General features: G+C 51.8%; 1 protein-coding gene across 2 annotated transcripts in view; it reads right to left on the bottom strand.

The window, feature by feature from the left end:
* Positions 1 to 14737, bottom strand: part of LOC144605204 (chemokine-like protein TAFA-2) — a 111740-nt gene that overhangs the window by 39666 nt on the left and 57337 nt on the right. For both annotated transcript variants that reach the window (XM_078420300.1, XM_078420299.1), the window contains exon 2: positions 263 to 347. The gene's annotated coding sequence lies outside the window, so the exon portion shown is untranslated. The remainder of the gene's footprint in view (positions 1 to 262; positions 348 to 14737) is intronic.

Here is a 14737-nt window from a genome sequence, read left to right on the forward strand (position 1 = left end):
TCATCTCCAATTCATTCCTCCTATCTATCCAGCCTAGCACTTAAAGAATTGCCTGAGATTTTATTCCCTCCATCGATTTTTTGATTTTAAGGAATAACGATAAATGGTGTTCTTGTTAAGAGCTCAAATGCAGTTGTTGGGAGATCCCGCAGTTTAAATCATTTACATTCACTTCATGCATTATGAAATAGATGCAGCCACTCGCGTGCTTCAAAATAAATAAGTGTGCAGGGAACATGAAAGGAGTGAGTGAACTATATACCTCTTTAGCACTGCAGTCTTATGGAGTGTACATCAGCCGGTCTCAACTGGATGCGCACTTGGAGAAGATAAGCACATGGGTGCATCTAGAATGAAGCAATTCAATTAGAATTAATCCACAGGGCACTCATGCACTGCGATACTCATTGAAACAATAAAGCAATTTCCGAAATCATTGGTAATTTCTGCATTGTTGCAATCCAAATTGAATGTAGAGTCCAGTGAGCTGGTGAGTATGCCAGGGAACAAGCAACACAAATTCTGTGAGTTCAAAAGCCATCAAGACAAGCGGCAAATGTGGATTTAATAATTTTGACTCCAGAAAGTGGCTCGCATTTATGCAAAGCTTTCAAGGCATCATGATGTCCCAAAACACTTTACTGCACACACTTTACACTCTATTTTTGAAGAGTAGTCACAATTGAAAGAAACATACTAGTACAGAGTCAGCTATTTGTTCCCTCAAGCTTTATCCAGCGTTCTATAAGAACCGGGCTGTTCACCATATTTCCCATCTTATCCCCTACAGTGCAACATTCAGTCAATAAATCTTGGATTCACTAAATGACCACGTTTCTGCAGTCCAAAAGGGTCGAGAATTCCAAAGATTCATAAAACTCTCAGTGAAAGAATTTTTCCTCATCTTGACTCTAAATTGCCAACCCCTTATCCTGAGACTCCCCTGCACACCTACATTAAGGGGTTGGACACGTTAGAGGCAGGAAACATGTTCCCAATGTTGGGGGAGTCCAGAACCAGGGGCCACAGTTTAAGAATAAGGGGTAGGCCATTTAGAACAGAGATGAGGAAAAACCTTTTCAGTCAGAGAGTTGTGAATCTGTGGAATTCTCTGCCTCAGAAGGCAGTGGAGGCCAATTCTCTGGATGCATTCAGGAGAGAGCTGGATAGAGCTCTTAAGGATAGCGGAGTCAGGGGGTATGGGGAGAAGGCAGGAACGGGGTACTGATTGAGAATGATTAGCCATGATCATATTGAATGGCGGTGCTGGCTTGAAGGGCCGAATGGCCTCCTCCTGCACCTATTGTCTATTGTCTATTGTCTACACACCTTATCCTGAGACTCCCCTACACACCTGCACACCTTATCCTGAGACTCTGATTCCAACTTTCCAGTCCAGGACAAAATCTTCTCAGCATTTACCCTACCAGCCCTTCTAAGAACTATATGTGCAAATTATTCTAAGTTCTTCTCTAAGCAATCAATCTAATGAATTTAGTGAACTGCTGAACCCTAGGAAAGGCACATATTTTGTTCTTTAGGTAGGGGGCCAAAATCATATAAGGTATTCCAACGATGGTCTCACCAAAGGTTTATATAACTAACGCAAGATTTCCTTAACCTTGCACACACAATGTGCATCTGTCAACGGGACAGGCACCATCTCTGCAGAGAAGGAATGGGTGACTATTCGGGTTGAGATCCTTCTTCAAGGGTCTCTCCAGAGATGGTGCCTGTCCTGCTGAGTTACTCCAGCATGTTGAGTCTTTCTTTGGTGTAAACCAGCATCTGCGATTCCCTCCTACGCATCACATCTATCAATCTCTTTCCACTCACTTAATTGGTCTCCTTGCCTGATTGTCACAGCTTACTTTCCCGCCAAGCCTGTGTCATTGAAAAGCCCTATCCTCAATCTCCTCCATTATAATTAGTTAAACTTTGATCTCAATAATTAAGTTTGATAACTTGTAAATGACTCATTCATCCAATTCTCTTTTCTCATTGTTAACCATTCCCAAAATCCAACCTAATACATTATCCCTATCCATGGGTTTAGGGAGGGAATTCCAGAGACAAAGTCCTTAACATCTGAAAGTATAACATAAATAGGTGAAAATGGTGCAGATCGAGATATATAGAGCATCAAATTAATGGAATGCAGCTATGCTAAAGGTTAGTGTAATAAAGTTACAGAGAAGGACATGGCCATGGTAATGAAAAGATGAAAAGATGATTAGTTTCTGGACCAGATACCATCCAAGCATCATCCAGTCACAAGGATGGCATTGACATCTTGATGGATGACCCAACAGTTTAGTATTGCCCAAAGGGAAACATGATGACAGATTTCAAGGATCTAACAAACACTTCATAAAAATATCAGTGTGTTTGAATCACTGCATCTATATTTGTGCAGGATAACATCAGCATTAAAGATGACATTTCAGTGGCACTACATAACTACAATGGTCCTTTGTAATCATCTGGGCATTTCTGATGTGTGACCTTTTGAATCCTCTGCCACAAAATAAGAAATGTGGCGTGAAATATATGCACAATCAGGATCTGCGATAAGCGATGAGATAAAAATTTAAATCACCTGTATTTGTTGAGTGATAAATATTGATTGGGATACTTTGCACGACATCCCAAACTTTTCTAATATGGCTGTGAATGTAAATACTTTCACCTGAGGAGGCAGAAGGGTCTTTTGTTAAACTTGCATTCAAGAGAGAGCTAGATAGAGCTCTTAAGGATAGCGGAGTCAGGGGGTACGGGGAGAAGGCAGGAACGGGGTACTGATTGAGAATGATCAGCCATGATCACATTGAATGGCGGTGCTGGCTCAAAGGGCTGAATGGCCTCCTCCTGCACCTATTGTCTATTGTCTATTGTTTCCTGTCTGCAGCACCAACCTTTGCTCAGTCATCATCATGTAGCATATATACAGGCATTTCAGCCAACTCATACATGCCCAACAAGATGTCTACATGAGCAAGTCCCATTTGCTTGCCTTTGGTAGTTATCTCTCTGAAACTTTCCTATCCGTGAACCTGTCTAAATGTCTTTTAACCATTGTAATTATACCTGCATCTACAACTCTACAATTTCCTTTGTCAGCTTGTCCATGTTCTCACCACCCTCTGCCTGAAAAAGTTGCCCCTTTGGTCTCTTTTAAGTGTTTCCCCTCTCACGTTAACTATTTGTCTCTAGTTTTAGACTTCTGTACCCTGGAGAAAATTTGGTGACCATCCACCTATTGTACGCACCTCATGATTTTATATATTCTATGAGGTCACCCTCTATTCTCCTATGTTCCCTTGAGAACATCCAATCTCTCCAAATAACTCAAGTCTTCCAGTCACAGTAGCATCCACATGAATCTTCTCTGCCCTCTTTCTAGCTTAATGACGTACAGTACTTCCTATAGCTGGACAATTCTAATGTATTCAGTGGCCTGGCCCATGAGGGCAAGTGCCTTTTTCACCTACCTGCTTTTGTGTGTCACCAATTTAGTGTAGTTTGGAAATATAGTTTTGGAGAAACAGGCCCTTTGGCCCACCAAGACCGCGCCAACCAGCAATCCTGTACGTCTTTGGAGTGTGGGAGGAAACCGAAGATCACGGTGAAAGCACACGCGGTCACAGGGAGAACGTACACACTCCATACATACTCTGGATACATAGTCAGGATTGAAACCGAGTCCCTGGCGCTATAAGGCAGCAACTCTACCGCTGTGCCACATAGGAGATTAGTGGGCAAAATTAGAGCACATGGTATTGGGGGTAGGGTGCTGACATGGATAGAAAATTGGTTGACAGACAGAAAGCAAAGAGTGGGGATAAATGGGTCCCTTTCAGAATGGCAGGCAGTGACTAGTGACTAGTGGGACTAGCTGGGACCGCAGCTATTTACAATAGACATTAATGACTTGGATGAAGGGATTAAAAGTACCATTAGCAAATTTGGAGATGATACAAAGCTGGGTGGCAGTGTGAACTGTAAGGAAGATGCTATGAGGTTTCAGGGTGACTTGGACAGGTTGTGTAAGTGGGTGGATGCAAGGCAGATGCAGTTTAATGTGGATAAGTATGAGGTTATCCACTTTGGTGGTAAGAATTGGAAGGCAGATTATTATCTGAATGGTGTCAAGTTAGGAAAAGGGGACGTACAACGAGATCTGGGTGTCCTAGTGGATCAGTCACTGAAAGGAAGCATGCAGGCACAGCAGGCAGTGAAGAAAGCCAATGGAATGTTGAGTATAGGAGCAAAGGGCCCTAGTGAGACTGCACCTGGAATACTGTGCGCAGTTTTGGTCTCCAAATTTGAGGAAGGATATTCTTGCTATTGAGGGCGTGCAGCGTAAGTTTACTAGGTTAATTCCTGGAATGGCAGGACTGTCATATGTTGAAAGACTGGAGCGACTAGGCTTGTATACACTGGAATTTAGAAGGATGAGAGGGGATCTTATCGAAACATATAAGATTATTAAGGGTATAAGAAAATAACTGCAGATGCTGGTACAAATCGATTTATTCACAAAATGCTGGAGTAACTCAGCAGGTCAGGCAGCATCTCGGGAGAAGGGGTTATTAAGGGGTTGGACACGTTAAAGGCAGGAAACATGTTCCCAATGTTGGGGGACCCAGAACCAGGGGCCACAGTTTAGGAATAAGGGATATGCCATTTAGGACGGAGATGAGGAAAAACTTTTTCAGTCAGAGAGTTGTAAATCTGTGGAATTCTCTGTCTCAGAAGGCAGTGGAGGCCAATTCTCTGATTGCATTCAAGAGAGAGCTAGATAGAGCTCTTAAGGATAGCGGAGTCAGGGGGTCTGGGGAGAAGGCAGGAAAGGGGTACTGATTGAGAATGATCAGCCATGATCACATTGAATGGTGGTGCTGGCTCGAAGGGCCGAATGGCCTACTGGTACCTGCACCTATTGTGCCACTGTGCCACCCAAGGGAACTATATACCTGTACACCTCGATGTCTACGTTATATAACACATATTACAATACAATACAATATATCTTTATTGTCATTGTACCCAGGGGTACAACGAGATTGGGAATGCGCCTCCCATACGATGCAATAATTTAGGTAATTTAGACAGCAGCAACCCAACGAAACGAAACAGTTGTAACAGTTTTGGACAGGGTAAAGTGCAAGTTGATCTATGCGTTGTGGCCATCCGGCTCAGCAGGACCAGTTCATAGCAGCTATGGCCCTGGGGATGAAGCTGTTCCTGAGTCTGGAGGTGCGGGCGTAGAAGGCCTTGTATCGTCTGCCTGATGGAAGGAGTTCGAACAGACTGTTGCAGGGGTGTGAAGAGTCTTTGTGGATGCTGGTGGCTTTTCTGAGGCATCGTGTGTTGTAGATGCCCTCCAAGTCTGGTAGCTGTGTTCCGATGGCCCTCTGAGCTCTATGGACTACCCGCTGTAGAGCTTTCCTTTCTGCCTCCGTGCAGCTGAGGAACCACACAGGGATGCCATGCGTTAGGATGCTCTCTATGGTGCAGCGGTAGAAGGTCGTCAGCAGCTGTTGGGGTAGACCAGACTTTTTCAGTGTTCTTAAGTAGAACAGTCTTTGTTGTGCCTTCTTGACCAGCGCAGCAGTGTTATTGGACCATGTTAGGTCCTCCGAAATGTGAGTGCCCAGAAACTTGAAGCTGGACACTCTCTCCACACTGTCCCCGTTGATAGAGATCGGGGCATATTCCCTGTTATGTGACCTACGGAAGTTGATGATCAGCTCCTTGGTCTTGGTGGTATTTAGGGACAGGTTGTTATCAGAGCACCAGTCCGCCAGGTTCTGCACCTCCGCTCTATAGTTTGTTTCATCCCCGTTGGTGATCAGCCCGATCACCGTTGTGTCATCTGCAAACTTGACAATGGTGTTGGTGTCGAATGCAGGAACACAGTCGTGTGTGAAGAGGGAGTAGAGCATGGGGCTCAGAACACAGCCCTGTGGTGTGCCGGTACTCAGGGTGATAGTGGAGGACTGGTGCGGGCCCATTCTCACTGCCTGCGGTTGTTCCAGCAGGAAGTCCAGGATCCAGTCACATAATGACGAGCTGAGGTCTAGCTGGTGGAGTTTGGTGATGAGCTTTTTTTTTTTTTTTTTTTTTAAATCAAAAATATTTATTCAAATATTAAAATAATATATACAATACAATAAAACCAAAACAGAACCCACCACCAGAATATTATACAAACAAATATACGTATTGAAACTATCATACAATTATATTACAATCCCCATCCAGGATACATCCAATCCCCCGCGGTGCCCAGCGGTCCCGGAAATCCTCCAGGGTGCCCGTGGACAGCGCGTAGTCCCTCTCCAACACCACCCGGGCACGGACGTAACCCCGGAAAAGGGGCAGGCAGCTGGCTCGGGCAGAGCCCTCTTCCGCCTGGCGCCGTGAGTCGCGGATGGCCAGCTTTGCCTGGCCCAGGAGCAACCCAACAAGGACATCTTCAGCCCTACCCTCTCCTCTACGCACAGGGTGTCAAAAGATGAGGATGGTGGGTGAAAAATGCAGCCAAAAAGCAAGGAGCAGCCACTTTAGATATTGGAACAGGGGCTGCAACCTCACACACTGCATGTACACGTGGTACACAGACTCTTCCAACCCGCAAAAGTGGCAGGCGGCTGGCGAGTCTGTGAACCGCGCGAGGAACAGGTTGCAGGGGACTCCTCGGTGCAATATCTTCCACCCCAGGTCCCCGATGTAGAGGGGCAGAATTCCTGCGTAGAGGGACCCCCACCGCGGGGCCCCCTCGTGACCGGAAGGCAACACCGACCGCCACTTAGTGTCCGGACGGTGGACCAGGGCGAGGAAGTGCAGGGTGTGGAGGAGGAGCCCGTACAGGACACGCCTCCCTGCGTCTCGGAGGGAGATGAAGGGTGTCGAGGAAATGCGACTCATGTTATGTGGGACTGGCTCCCGGGAAGGATTACGGCGCCTCGGTCCGACGAGTACTTCCGGCTGAGCGGGGGTTTGCTCAGCCGCAGGTGCTCCACACGTTTGAGCCTCTCCGACACCCAGCGGGGCAGGACAAGGGCCGGCTGCTCTCACGCCTGGGCCGCCGCCCTCCGTCAGCGGAGGGGGGGCCCGGTCGACAGCAACCAGGTTCCAGACTCTCAGCAAGTCCCGGTAGAAGCCGGGCATTCCCAGCAGGATAGCACGGCTGACACCCACCATCGGGATCCGCGTACCTGCTTGAAGGCAGCGGCCCCGTTGGAAAAAGTGCGTCGCCAGCACGTGCCACCTGGGAGGACGCTCCGAGTACAGGTATCTCTGCAGAGTCCTGAGGCGGAGAGCCGCCAACTGGGTGCGGATGCACACCAGCGACTGCCCGCCCTCCTCAATCGGGAGACTCAGGACCGCTGCAGAGACCCAGTGCTTTCCGTTGCCCCAGAAGAAGTCCACCAACTTCTTCTGGATGATCCCAGCAAAAGTGGCTGATGGGACCAATGTGGTCAATCTGTACCAGAGCAGGGAAGCCACGAGTTGGTTAATGACCAACACCCTGCCCCGGTAGGAAAGCACGCTGAGGAGCCCCGACCAGCGCCCAAGCCGGGCGACGACTTTCAACTCCAGCTCCTGCCAGTTCGCCAGCCAGGTCTCCGCGACGGGACTCAGGTAGACTCCCAAGTAAAGGAGGTGCGTGGTGCTCCACGTGAAAAACCGTATCTCCTCAGGGAGGGAGTCCACCTGCCAGGGACCCACCAAGAGTCCAGAACATTTCCCCCAATTGATCCTTGCAGAGGAGGCGGCCGAGAAGACTCGTTGGCACTCGCGCATCCTCTGCAGATCGGCGGGGTCAGTGACCATGAGGAGCACGTCTTCGGCATAGACCGAGAGGACCACCTCCATATCTGGCTCGCGTAGAACCAAGCCCGTCAACCTCCTCCGAAGCAGACTAAGGAATGGCTCCACGCAGTTGGCGTACAGTTGGCCTGACATGGGGCAGCCCATTGCGGAAGGGAATGGGGGCCGTCAAGGATCCGTTGACCTTGATGAGGCACTCCGCAGTGGCGTATAGAAGTCGGATCCGGGCCACAAAGTGCGGTCCGAACCCAAACCCCCGCAGAGTCCTCACCAGATACTCGTGATCCACCCTGTCGAAAGCCTTCTCCTGGTCAAGGGAGAGAAAGGCAGTGGGTACACCGGTCTCCTGAGCCAGGTAGACCAGGTCCCGGACCAGATGGATATTGTCCTGGATGGACCGGCCCGGGACTGTGTAAGACTGGTCAGGGTGGATCACTTGGGGCAGCACTGGGCCCAGACGGTTGGCCATTGCCTTAGCAAAGACCTTGTAATCGGTACAGAGGAGGGAGACCGGGCGCCAGTTCTTTAGTAGGCGGAGATCACCCTTCTTGGGCAGAAGGACCACTACAGCCCTCCGCCAAGACAGGGGCATCTCCCCGGTCGCCAGGCTCTCCCTCAGGACCATGGTGTAGTCTTCCCCCAGGGTCCCCCAGAAAGTGCGGAGGAACTCTGCTGTCAGGCCGTCCAGGCCAGGGGATTTGCCCCTTTGAATCTGATGGAGGGCCGCGGTCAGTTCGTCTAGTGTCAGGGGGGCGTCCAGACGCTCGGCACCCTCCGGGCCGACCGTGGTTAGACCTTCCCACAGATCACTGCACTCGTCCACGCCGGAGCTATCCGGTGAAAACAAGGTCCCATAAAAGGAACGGACCGCCGCGTTGATGTCTTCTGGTTCGGTGATGGGGGAGTCATCGTCAGCGAGCAGCTCCACTAACTGCTGACGGACTCCCCGCCACTTCTCCAGCGAGTAGAAGAAGGGTGAACCGCGGTCCAAATCGTGGAGCATTTGGATCCGCGACCTCACATACGCGCCTCGGGATTGCTGTAACTGCAGCTCCTTCAGCGCGTCCTTCTTCTCCTGGTATTCCCTCCAGAGGGTCGGGTCCCCACCGGTCTGACTTAGACGCGAATCCAAATCGAGCAGCTCACTCCCGAGCTGTCTGACCTTGGAATCGCGTCTCTTGGTCGACCCCCTAGTGTACTCCTGACAGAAACGCCGGTTGTGGGCCTTGCCCACGTCCCACCATAGCCGCAGGGACTGAAATCCTCCCCTCTTCCCCTTCCAAGTGGTCCAGAACCTCACAAACGAGTCCCGGAAGCGGCGATCCTCCAGCAGCCGGTTGTTAAAGTGCCAGTACGCGGACCCTCCCCTCGTGCGCAGCGGGGTAAACTCCGCCCACACCAGGTGGTGGTCCGAGCAAGGCATCGGCCGCATGGAGGCCGCCGAGACCCGGGAGACGTACGCCCGAGAAATGTACAGGCGGTCAATGCGAGAACCACCCCCCTCTGACCTCCTGGAGAAGGCACTGGAGTCGGGGTGGAGGTTCCTCCAGGTGTCTACCAAGTCAAAGGAGCCCACGAGCTCCTTCAACTTCTTCACCGACTCCTGGCCGCGCTGGATACCGGAACGGTCTCCTTCCTCGAGGGTACAGTTGAAATCTCCCCCGAGGATCACGCAGTCGCCAGGGTCGATGGAGCTCAAAAGGGTAGACACCTCCCGGAACAGGCACATCTGCAACACGGCGGGCTTGGGGGCGTACACGTTGACAAAATGCAACGGCACGCCATCCAGGCGCACTGCCAGGTGAAGCAAGCGGCCTGGCACCAATTCCTGGACCTTTAGGATTTCTGGCCGGAAATTCGGGGCCAGCAAAATGGCCACCCCACTGGAAATGGAGCTGAGGTGGCTCATGAAGACCTCACCACTCCACTCCAGGAGCCAGGTGGACTCGTCTCCTGGGATGGTGTGGGTTTCCTGCAGGAAGCTCACCGCATATTTCCAATCCCTCAGGGTTGAGAGATGGTTAAACCTGCAGAGAGGCCCCCTGCTGCCATTGATGTTATAACTGGCTATGGTGATCGCCATGTCAGAAGTACACTAGATCCCCTCACCAGTCCCCTGGTCACTGACAGCAGAGTCGCCTTTGCCGCTACGGACCCTAGATGGATTGGCAGTGCGTTTCACCTTCCGGATCTTGGCAACAAGGGACGCTCTACTGGTCCCTCCACCCTCAGCAGGAACGACGCTGCTCTGGGCCTCGGCGTCCTTTTCCAGGTCGTCCAAGAAAGACCTGAGCTGACGCCGGTCGTTCCCCTTCACCCCCATCCCTCCCTTCACCCCCGTCCCTCCCTTGACCCCCGTCCCTCCCTTTCCCCTCCCCTTCTTTCTGAGGATGAGGTTCAGGGAGCTGGTGACCCCTTGTAAGTTCGGCCACCGGAGGGAGGCCAGTTTGGGCCGATGTTGGGCTCCTTCGGTGGCCGCGATGAACTCGCGGATCTCCTCCACTGGAATGAGAGGAGTGGCGTCGGGGGCAGCGAGAACATCCATTGACTCATTGCCCGAGGAGTCCCCTTCCACCCCCCCACTGCAGATGGAGTCACCATTCCCATCCTTGGACACACCTTCTGTGCTTGAGACTCCCGCCCCACCCTGCGCAGCGGTTGCCTCTTCCCCACCCTCTGGTCTCACCTACACCTCAGTCCCCACCGTGGGGCCAGTGGCAGAGGGGCCTTCCTCGGGTGTACCTGGGCAGTCAAGACCATTGACAGTGGGGTCTATCCCTCCACCAGTTGGGCCCAGAGTGGACTCTGGTGCCCCAGACTCAGGGAGTCCCTCTGGAGCCAGGTCCTGCGGGAGAGAAGGGCTAGTTTCCCCTTCCCCCTCCCCGCCTACTATCCCTAACTCCACGGGCTTGTTCTGCACCTCGTCCTGGGTGGGTTGCTCCTGGGCTTCCTCGGGTGCATGAATCGGGATTCCCTCCCCAACAGGAATCTCTCCCTGCTCCATTACACCCGAGTGGTCCCCATCACCACCCTCCCCAGAAACCCCTTCAGAGCATGGAACCGGGGCCTGAACCAGAGGGCAGGAGTCATCCTCCACCACAGCACTCCCTGCCCCACTGGAAGATTCCCCTATGTCCCCCTTCTGCTCCTCCCTGGAGAGATTCCTCCTTCTTTTTTTCGAAGGCGAGGAGCTCACAGACTCTGGGGTCACCTGAGCAACCCTAGTCTGCGGCTCCCCCTCCTCCCGCCCAATCCCCTCTGCCCCTGGCTGGATTATGGGGCTTGCGGACTCCCTAACGGGAGGTGACGGGATGGGTGGCGAGATCTTATCCCCGGGGGGTTTGTTCCCCAGGTGCCTTATCTTCTTCGTCACCTTGCCCCCCTTCTTTTGACCCTCCCCATCCCCAGGGTTCCCTGACTCAACTACAGGGGGAGTGGGAGTGGGGGGGGGGAGGGGGGTTAGTGGCACCGGAGGCGGAGGCCTCCGCCCGGGATTTGGGGCAATTCCTCCGAATATGCCCCACTTCCTTGCAGGCGTGGCACCTCGGGCGGTCCGATGTCCAGAAGATGGTGAAGTCTCGCCCATCCTGCTGGACACAGAAGCGCCCGTCGACCACCTCCTCCCGGTCCAGCAACATTGTCAACTGGCGCCGGAGGGAGAGAACGTGCTGCAAGTCCTTCCTGCGGAACCCCATGGGTATTGGGGTGATGTCGGTGAGGATCTTCCCCAGGGTATGAAGGTGGGGAAGGAGGGCCTCGTTCTTGATGCAGGGCGGGACGTTGGATAGGACCACCCGCTGCGCGGTGGACCCCAGGGGCTCGACCTGTAAGAAAAGTCCACCCACTGTGACCCCTTTACATACAGTCGCGTTCACCCCCTCAACGGACTCCAGAAAGAACACGCCCTTCCCAAACATTTTTCCCACATACACAATGCCTACAGGCTTGGCTGCCGCTGCCACAGCAGCCGTGCAGTCCTCCAGGTTCATTTGGGGGGGCATGTAGCACCTGACCCCATGTTCAAAGGGTAGGTTCCTCATGGGGAACCGGGCCCCCAGAGGAGCAGCCGAAGCAGCTGAAGCAGCCGCCTTAGCATAACTCCCCGAAGGCCCCGATCCCCCAGAACGCTGACCCTGCATGGTTTCAGGCACTACAGTGAAACAAAAACACTGATAGACAAAGACAAAGACAATCCAAAAGGCACGGGGCCAAGTCCAAAACACACAAACAAGTGTAGAACAGTTCAAGGGAGGGAGGCGAGTGATGTTGCCTCGAACGTCAATAATGGCGGCTCCCACTAGAAACTGCTGCGTCACGGCCTCTTGGCCCGGGTATCACGGCTCTCCTGCGTTCCCTGGTGAGCTGCAGACTTTCTCAAGCAATCCCCGCTGGTCTTCGCTGCTCCTGCAGCAACGAAAGGGATTCACCTGCAGTCTGTTATTGTTGGAAGCCTATCTCTGATAGAGAGGAGGCTCCTTCAGCTCCAGGTCTCAAGGCCACAGAAGGTCGAGGGTGTAGAAAACTCCCACACCGCACGAAAACCAGACCCGTCCGGTCAGTAGCGACGAGGCAGTGTGGGGGGGGGGGGTTGTTCTGGACGCAGGTGTATCGGTCCAGACAGGTTTTTCTCCCCCTTTTTGTGCGCCACAGTTTCCTGGCAGGTTGCCAGCCTCAGTAGTGGGAGCTGAGCAGTCAATTGATAACACCGCTCGCAGCCCCAAAACACACAGAAACCTTTTAAAAAGATTTCTGTAGCGTCGCGGCGATACCCAAAGATGTTTAGAGTACCGCTGTACCTCCTCCGAATTCCAAAAGATGTTTAGAGCTCACTCGTTCGAGTGATTGAAACAGAGCTCCGTAGCACCACACCTGAGCTTGGTGGGGATGACCGTGTTGAAGGCGGAGCTATAGTCTATGAATAGCATCCTCATGTACGTGCCCTGTCTCTCTAGGTGAGTCAGGACAGTGTGAAGAGCCAGAGAGATGGCGTCCTCTGTGGATCTATTTGCCCTGTATGCAAATTGATGTGGGTCCAGTGAGTCAGGGATGCTGGATTTGATGTGTGAGAGGACCAGCCTCTCAAAGCACTTCATGACTATCGGCGTTAGGGCAACCGGGCGGTAGTCGTTCAGGTTGGAGATCTTTGCTTTTTTCGGCACCGGAACTATGATAGCCGACTTCAGGCACTTGGGGACCGTAGCCAGAGATAATGACAGGTTAAAGATCCTGGTGAATACCTCAGCCAGCTGTTCAGCACAGTAGTTCAGTACCCTTCCTTGAACTCCATCCGGTCCTGCAGCCTTGCGTGGGTTGACCCTTTGCAGAGCGCGTTGTACCTCCTGTGTGCTCAGTTGCAAGACCTGTCCCACCACCTCGGCTGGGGTTCTTTCACTCAAGGTGGTTTTGCCAGTTTCAAAGCGGGCAAAGAAGGTGTTAAGCTCATTGGTCAGTGCCATATCGCTGTGGGGGCAGGCAGGGCTGCTCTTGTAGCCAGTGATGTCCCTGACACCCTGCCACATGCTTCTGGTGTCCGTGGTGTTGAAGTGGTCTTCCACCCGTTGCCTATGGGATACAACACCCGTTGCCTAGGGATACAACATGGAAACAGGCCCTTCGGCCCACCAAGTCCATGCTGACCAACGATCACACTAGTTCTATTCTAAACACTAGGGGCAATTTACAGAAGTCAATTATCCTACAAATCTGCAGGTCTTTGGAAAGTGGGAGGAAACAGGAGAAAACCTACACCAAACCCACGGGGTGAATGTACAACCTCTTTACAGACAGCACCTGCAGTCAGGATCAAACCTGGATCTCTGGCGCTCTACCGCTGTGCCACTGTACCACTTGTCGAATCTCTTAGTATTCTCCTTTAGCCTATCTGCCAAAGCCACCTCATGAACACTTTTTGCCCCTCTGATTTCTCCCTTATGTTTGTTCCTACATCACTTATTCGCCACATTGAGAATGGAGCCGCCAACGACAACAGACACGACAGAAGACAAGATAGGCCGGAGGGAGAGGAGGGGGGACTGGTGTCTGGCCTACTGCCCCCTTGAGGTCGGCAGTGGGATGCTCCCCCGGGGAACAAAGGTGGACGGGCGAGGAGAGGATGCTGGTTGCTGGTCGACCAAGGTAAGGCCACGGTTGGAGGCCTACAGCAGCCTGGGGCTCACCTAAATCGGGCACCGCTCTTAACAACTGGTGCGTGGACTGGACTTGGAAAATGGTGCCATACATGGTGCCTCTTGCACGGGGGCTATGTCTGTACAACTGCTAATCTGGGGTGGAGTGGTGATACTCTACTGGACAGTTTGTGAGAAAAAAATGTCACTGTGCATTTGCTCTTCACATGTGGTAACGATGAAGCATCATTGAAACATTGAACCCAGGATTTGCTTGATCCCAGCTGCCTATACATGACAAAGGCCTCTTTATCCTAATAGTTTCTCAATAACCTCGTGAACCAGGGATCCATAAGCCGTGCCCTCCTCTCTATTAGCAACATGCCGTCCTTGAACCCAGGTCATGCACAGGCAGAAACCAACAACAGCAAAGAAACATTTGTCGGAAGGAAGCACAGATGCTAGTTTACACCAAAAATCAACACAAAATTCTGGAGTAACTCAGCGGGGCAGGCAGCATCTCTGGAGAGAAGGAATGGGTGACGTTTCGGGTTTGAAGAAGGGTCTCAACAGGACAGATACAGGTGATTACTCAGTAAATTCATGCAAAATCTTCCACAAAACAAATTATGCTGTCTCTTAAAAATAAAAAATAGACTAATGAAATGAAGCTAAAATAATAATCTTGAGGAAATAATTGAAGAGCTGATTCTGAAAGGCCAGTATAATTATCAGTTAATATCGCACAAACTAGTTCTGCTGCTGCAGATGGA

Source organism: Rhinoraja longicauda, chromosome 24, assembly GCF_053455715.1.
Source record: "Rhinoraja longicauda isolate Sanriku21f chromosome 24, sRhiLon1.1, whole genome shotgun sequence".
In the NCBI taxonomy this organism is placed as follows: Eukaryota; Metazoa; Chordata; class Chondrichthyes; order Rajiformes; family Arhynchobatidae; genus Rhinoraja; species Rhinoraja longicauda.